We start from the raw sequence: 8087 nt of genomic DNA on the forward strand, positions 1-8087 counted from the left end.
TAAAATGAGCAACATTTTTAAAATTCCATTATTTAATCACACTTTTATTATTAAAATCATTGAATATTTTGTTGTTTAATTTTCCAAACACATTTTGTAATTTGAAGTAATAAAAATGCAATTAAAATGCTATATTGATACACTTATTATCCTATGCCAAATGTACTCTTCTGATATATGATTTATGAGCTTTAGTGAGCATTCTTTTTAATGTACTTCATTTAAGGGGACACTCAATGAAGACGCAGAAATGAACAATTCAACTTTGCTGACAGAGTTTGTTCTTACAGGACTCACGGGTTCTCCAGGGCCACAGCTGCCCCTTTTCTTCTTATTCCTGGTGATCTATCTCATCACTCTTGTAGGGAACCTTGGTCTAATCACTCTTATCTGGAATGACGCTTGCTTACACATCCCAATGTACTTCTTCCTTGGTCATCTGGCCTTTGTGGATGCTTGTCTGTCATCCACAGTGACACCAAAGATGTTACTCAATTTCTTACAGATGAGTAAGATCATTTCCTTCCCTGAATGCCTGATACAATTCTTTTCTTTTGCAGTCTTTGTTACTACAGAGTGTTTCCTGTTAGCAGCTATGGCCTACAATCACTATGTAGCCATATGCAAACCTTTACTTTATCCATATGCATATGTCTATTAGTGCTGTGTTTTGTAGGTGGCATTCTTCATGCTTCGAAACATGAAGGATTTTTATTTCTACTAATGTTCTGCAAATCCAACGTAGTACATCACTTTTTTTTTGGTTTTACGAGACAGGGTTTCTCTGTATTGTTTTGGAGGCTGTCCGTCCAGCCTGGCCTTGAACTCACAGAGATCCGCCTGCTTCTGCCGCCCAAGTACTGGGATTAAAGGCGTGCGCCACCACTGCCCGGCAACATCACTTTTACTGTGACATTATTCCTTTGCTAACGATTTCATGTACTGACTCTACTCTTAATTTTCAACTGGTATTTGTTTTAGCCGGTTTAATTCAAGCCTTCACCATTCTGATTGTTTTTGTGTCATATACACTGGTGCTCTTTGCAGTTTTGCAAAGGAAGTCTGTCCAAGGCATACAGAAGGCTTTCTCCACCTTTGGTGTCCACCTTTTATCTGTGTCTTTATAATATGGACCTCTTCATGTATGTCCTCCCTCCATCTAATGAAGCAGATGATCAAGATACTGTAGACTCTGTCCTTTACACAATCATCATTCCTATTTTAAATCCAATTATCTATAGTCTGAGAAACAAGCAAGTCATAGATTCCCTGAACAAAATGTTAAACAAAAAGGCTTAGAACTCACACAATTATTTGTTTTTTATTTAGTATTAAAATGTCACAGTTTTCTCTATGTTTCTCTTTTATTAACAAATTTCCTAGGAATTATGAATTTTACTTTTCTTGTCTTTCTTTGACACTGTCTAAATAAATTTTCAATCATCATTTATGACTTGACTTGTCTAATAAAATCCATAAGTTTTGGTGCCTCTGGTGTTTTAATAAGAAATGTTCCCCCAAAGCTCATGTATTTAAGAATTTGGTACCCATCTGATTTGTTTCTTAAAGATAGTATGCAATTTCTAGGATAACAGATTTGCTGGAGGAAGCACATCACTGTGTTTTCTGGTATGCTGACAAAATGTGATCAGTCAGCTCCCTGCTGCAGTTGCCTGTTACCAAGTCATCATGATATGTGATCTTTTGGAACAATAAAATATTTCTTCCATAATTCAGATTCAGTCATAGCCTTTTATCACAACAAACAAACAATGAACACAGAGTGTGCTACCAGACATGGGGTACCCATGTAAAGAATGTGACTGTCTATATTATGGGGAGAATATAGAATACCTTGAAACTTTTGAATAGAAAAGTGGTGGAATGCTCTAACAGAGATTTGCAGTTTATGGTAGGAGCTGGGTGCACAGATTTAACAAATTAGTGAATAACTCTGAGTCACCAATAATGTCTCACTGTCCATTATGGAAAGAGTTATAAGCATGCTCCCTTGCCATCATTTAACCAAAAACAGGTCCATATTTGAATACTCTATTTCATGCTCCCCATTTCTTCCATCCTCTGTCTTTTGTGGGAATTTGAATTGTCTATGTGTGTCCTTCTGTCTAACTGTGTGTCTGTGTCCATCTATCCCTAACAAATGATTCTGCTTTCTTATTCATCTAACAGTGTTGAAAATAACACACAGAAGAAAGAAGGAAAGGAATATTTCATAGATGCTAACAGAATTTTAGAAATGATTAAGTCAGTGCCTCCAACTTATCCCAACTGACCTAGATATGAAACAATACAATAAACATGATTTTTATCACCGAATATCAATAAACATTGAGTTCATCCTTTTAGAACATTGTTTTCCACCTCTGTATTTACTGCTTTCAACAAATGATACACATACATTACTCTGGGTAATGGTGTGGAAGAGTACGTAATTTGAGTGTCAACTATGAATACATAGGAAATACAAAGGAAGTAAGCTTGGATGTTAAAAGAAGGTTAGACAAACAGCTCAATACACTGTAGGATAGCAGTATTAAATCTTAAGTGATCTGAAGGTGTATTATTAACTTTGGCTGTGATCTATAGTCTAAAAGACTGTAGTGCTGAAAGTAATGTTTAATGTGGGGTCTGGCCCATGAAATTTCAGAGGAAGGTAAACACTGTATTATTAACTGGGCTAGAGTCCATTTGTATTGTATTTTAGCAAAATACCTGTTTTCTGCTCATGTTCTGAGAATTATATGAGGCTGAATTATGAAGTAATGGAGTAGTTTTTTTTTAGTGGAAGAAATTTCAAGACAGCATAGTGTTGAGTCTGTGGAGTTATTATTCTTATTCAGATAATTATTGATTGCTCTTATATAGGTATAAGATGGAAGAAAACAACTAGGACAAAAATAAATAGAAAATGCACATTTTGAAGATCAGAAGAACATTATGAACTTAACATTACAGCCAAGGCAAGTGGTGAAAATGAGGTTGTCATTGTTAAAAGACTATTGCCACTAAGGAGAGGCTTCCTGCTCTGCATTGAAACAACAAGAAAGGTACACTGAAGGCAACACCATACCCAGCTAACCTTCCAAATTTTGAAACACTGCCTAAATGTGTTCTTCTCCTAGAAGAAAACTGCATATAAAAGCTGCCGCTAATATGACTCAAGGTTGCTAGGGTCCACCTCAAGCAGGAAGATTAACTTGGTGCTGCCATCTACATGTTATTGATTTTGGAAGCATGGAAATTAAAGAGTAGGGGAGCATGGATCTTTCTTCCAGTGTGTGAGAGACATGGTGAGGAAAGGCAACATGACAGGTGCTAGGACTGGAGTTGGTTCAAAAAGTCCCTGAGAAGCCAGGAGTCCCTGATTGGCTTTTTATGAAGCTATGGAAGTCAAGACTGAATTGCACTGGAGTCTCAAGATATTAGAGATGCCTGAGCCAAGAGAAATTTGTCAAGGAAAGATATATAAAATGAGAGTGATTGGCTCAAGAGAATCGCATGTTTTGGAATCAGCGAGGCTGGAGGGAAGAAGCCTTTTAAAACTCAATCCTCAGACACTAGACATTGAGACAAAGGATTTCTATTTGCCCAACTGGTTTTTCTTTTTTTATATTAGTTTGTAAATTTAAATTAGAAACAATCTTGCTTCACATGTCAAACCCAGCTTCCTTTCCCTCCCTTCCAACTCTTATGGTATATCTCATCCAGCTCTCTTCTATTCTTACCCCAACTCAACCTTCTTGCTCCCCCATGTCCTCATCTCACCTCCTATTCTCCCCCTCTCTTTTTCCTGCCCCTCCATGCTCCCAATTGGCTCAGGAGATCTTGCCTCATTCCACCTTCTCTGGGGTACCATTCATCTATCTCTTAGGGTCCTCCCTGTTTCCCAGACTCTATGGCAATTTGGATTGTAGGCTGCCAATCCCATGCTAAATGTCTAAAATCCATATATGAGTGAATACATACCATGTTTGTCTTTTTATGACCTGGTTACCTTGCTCAGGATTGTTTCTTCTAGTGTAATCCATTTGCCAGCAAATTTCAAGCTTCCATTGTTCTGATTTGGCCACATTTAGGGCAAAGAGCAGAGGTGAGCTCCAGGTCTCCATCTTAGACCCGAATTCCTCCTGCTCACCCTCTCTGGGATCTCCTGGCATGGAGACCACAGCCAGGTCGACTCGCCCCAGGACGAATGACCAAGCTACCAGGAGCCTGCAGAGAGAGCTGGTTCACTTCTGCTCACATTCAAGGCAGAGGACAGAGGTGAGCTCACAGTCCCCATCTTAGACCAGAATTCCTCCCTCTCTCCCTCTCTTGGATCTCCTGGCCTGGGGACCACAGACAGGTTGACTCGCCCCTGGACGGACAGCAAAGTGACCAGGAGCCTGCAGAGAAAGCCAGTGTATTCCTGCCTGCACTCTGGGCAGAGGGCAGAGGGCAGAGGGCAGACGACAGAAAGCAAAGGCCAGAGAGTATTGGATTTGCTTGTACCTGCTGAAAGGGAACCCTGGTCCACTACTCACCAGGAGAAGAAGAGGCAATTTCTACACCCATTGGAAGAAGTGATGGGAAAGAGGCAATATAAGAACACACTCACCACCACCAACAGCAAAAAAAACCATAACACCACCAAAGTCTAGAGATTCTATACCTGCAAGACCTGAACATCCCAGTCCAGATGCAGCAGAAGGGAATGGCCTTCATGAATATGATAGAGGCCCTCAAAGAGCACATGAGACAATCCCTTAAAGAAACAGAAGAAAAAACAAACAAAAAAATCCAAAAACTGCAAGAAAGGTAGGAAAACATGAAGCAAAAAATACAAGAAACAATTCAAACAGTGCAAGGGTTGACAGCTGAAATAGAGACAATTAAATAAAGCACAATCTAATGGAATGCTGTAATTAGAAAATCTGGGGAAATGGTCAGGTACTACAAATGCCAAAATAACCAACAGAATACAAGAGATGGAAGAGATCATCTCAAATGTTGAAGACACACTAGGAGAAATAGATTCATCCACCAAAGAAAATATTTTTTAATTTTCATATTTAAATTTAAATTAAAATTAGAAACAAGGTTGCTTCACATATCAATTCCAGGTCCCTCTCCCTCCCCTCCTCTTATGCCCTCCCACCAACCACTCCAATATTCCCTCATTTCCCGAAGGAGGGTGAGGCCCTCCATGGGGGGGTATCCATAGTCTGTCATTTCATCCAGAACAGGGCCTAGACCCTCCCCTGGGTGTCCAGGGTGAGAGTGCATCCCTCATTGTTGGATGGGCACCGAAAGTCCTTTTGTATACCTGGGATAAATACTGATCTACTACCCAAGGCCCAATAGATTACCTAGGCCTCCTCACTGACACTCACATTCAGGGGGTCTTGATCAGTCCCATACTGGATTCCCAGGTTGATGCCTGGGATTCAAGAATTAACCTTTGTCAGGTAAGCTGTTTCTGGGGGTTAAACTAGCCCAGTCTTAATCCCTTTGGTCATCAGTCCTTCCTCTCTGTCACTGGATTCCTTGAGTTCAGCTCAGTGCTTAGCCGTGGGAGTCTGGCTCTTCTTCCATCAACCACTGAATGAAGGTTCTGTTTCCCAGACTCTCTGGTCATGGGATTGTAGGCTGGCACTCCCCAAATCTGTGTCTAAAATCCATATATGAGAGAGTACATGCCATGTTTCTCTTTTTGTGACTGGGTTACCTCACTCAGGATAGTTTCTTCTAGTGCCATCTATTTGCCTGCAAATTTCAGGATTCCATTGTTTTTTCTGCTGAATAGTACTCCATTGTGTAAATGTACCACATTTTCTATATCCAGTGTTTGGTTGAGAGACATCTAGGTTGCTTCCGAGTTTTACAAATAATGCTGCTATGAACATAGTGGAATAGATGTCCTTGCTGTATGAATGGAAATTTTTGGATATACGCCTAAGAGTGGAGTTGCTGGGTCTTGTGATAGGTTTATTCCCATTTTTTCTGAGGAATCTCCATACTGATTTCCAAAGTGGCTGTACGAGTTGGCAAACCCACCAGTAGTGGAGGAGTGTTCCCCTTTCAGCACATCCTCTCCAGCATAAATTGTTGGTGTTTTTGATTTTAGCCATTATGACAGGAATAAGATGATGTCTCAGAGTTGTTTTGATTTGCATTTCCCTGATGGCTACAGATGTTGAGCTCTTTCTCAAGTGCCTCTCAGTCATTTTAGACTCCTCTATTGAGAATTCTCTGTTTAGTTCTGTACACCATTTTTTAATTGGATCCTTTGGTGTTTTGGAGAGTTGCTTCTTGAGTTTTTTATAATTTTTGAAAATCACCCCTGTGTTACATGTGGGAATGGTGAATATCTTTTCTCATTCTGTGGGCTGCAGTTTTGTCTTGTTGACTGTGTCCTTTACCACACAGAAGCTTCTCCATTTCAGGAGGTCCCTTTTATTAATTGTCTGATCTCAGTGTCTGTCCTACTGGGGTTATGTTCAGGATGCACTCTGATGTACCAATTTTTTCAAGCATATTTCCCACTTTCTCTTCTAAGAGGTTCAGTGTGACTGGATTTATTTTGAGGTCTTTGATCCATTTGGACTTAAGTTTTGTCAATGGTGATAGATATGGATCTTAAGGCTTCAACATGCCAGCATCCAGTTATACCAGTACCATTTATTGAAGATACTTTCTTTTTCCATTGCATAGTTTTAGCTTCTTTGTCAAAAATCAGGTGTTCATTGGTATGTGGGTTAATATAAGTGTTTGCAATTTAATTTCATTGGTCTATCTGTCTATTTTTGTGCCAAATCCAAGCTGTTTTCAGGACTGTAGCTCTATAACAGCTTGAAGTTAGGGATGGTGATGCCTCTGGAAGTTCCTCTATTCTAGAGGATTGTTTTGGCTATCCTGATTCTTTTGTTTTTCCTTATAAAGCTGAGTATTATTCTTTCAAGTAATGTGTAGAATTGTGTCAGAATTGTGATGGGGATTGCACTGAATATGTAGATTGCTTTTGGCAATGTTGCCATTTTTACTATGTTGACCCTACCTATCCAAGAGCATGGGAGGTCTTTCCATTTTCTGGTATCTTCTTTAATTTCTTTCTTTAAAGACTCAAAGTACTAGCTATACAGTTCTTTCCTTTGTTTGCTTAACGTTACCTGGAGATATTACTTGTTGTTTGTGGCTATTGTAAAGGTTGATGTTTCTCTGATATATTTCTCTGGCCATTTATCATCTGTATATAGTATGACTACTGATTTTTAGTTAATCTTGTACCCTCCCACTTTCCTGGAGGTGTTCATCAGTTGTAGGAGTTCTCATGCAGAGTTTTTTAGGTCACTTATGTATGCAAATAGTGAAAGTTTGACTTTTTTCCTTTCTAATTTACATCGCTTTCATCTCTTTATGTTGTCTTATTGTTCTAGCTAGAACTTCAAGTACAATATTGAAGAGATATGGAGAGACTTGTCTTGTTCCTGATTTTAAAGGAGTCACATTGAGTTTTTCTCCATTTAGTTTGATGCTGGCTGTTGGTTTACTGTATATTGTTTTTATTATGTTCAAGTAGATTCCTGTTATCCCTGTTATCTCAAGGACCTTTATCATTAAGGGGTGTTGTATTTTGTCAAAAACTTTTTCAACATCTAGTGAGATGATCATTTTGTTTTTCATTTGAGTTTGTTTATATGGTGGTTTCCATTTATAGATTTTCCTATGTTGAACCATGCCTGCGTCTCTGGGATGATGCATGCTTGATCATGGTGGAAAGATTTAAAGAATACATATCCACTAATCCAGCCTACAGAAAGTACTAGAAGGAAAACTCCTACCTAAGGAAGTTAACTACACACACAAAAACAGAGGCAGTAGGTAATCCCACTTTACCAAAAGCCAAAAAAAAAAAGGTGGGCAACTCCACAAACAATACCACTACCACTAATAAATCAAGAGAAAACAAGAATTAACACTCAAACAGAATGGACAGAAAGACCAAATCCATCCTTCTGCTGCATACAAGAAACACACCCCCACTTCAAAGATTGGGATAGGTTGGTTGGGATAGGATTTTCCAATCA

The 8087-nt window shown here is 39.1% G+C and overlaps 1 pseudogene; it reads left to right on the forward strand.

Annotated features, from left to right (window-relative positions):
* Positions 1 to 241: 241 nt before the first annotated feature.
* LOC106021645 lies at positions 242 to 1299 on the forward strand (annotated as a pseudogene).
* The last annotated feature ends 6788 nt before the right edge of the window (positions 1300 to 8087 follow it).

The sequence above is a fragment of the Mesocricetus auratus genome, unplaced genomic scaffold (assembly GCF_017639785.1).
Source record: "Mesocricetus auratus isolate SY011 unplaced genomic scaffold, BCM_Maur_2.0 Super-Scaffold_100008, whole genome shotgun sequence".
Taxonomy (NCBI): domain Eukaryota; kingdom Metazoa; phylum Chordata; class Mammalia; order Rodentia; family Cricetidae; genus Mesocricetus; species Mesocricetus auratus.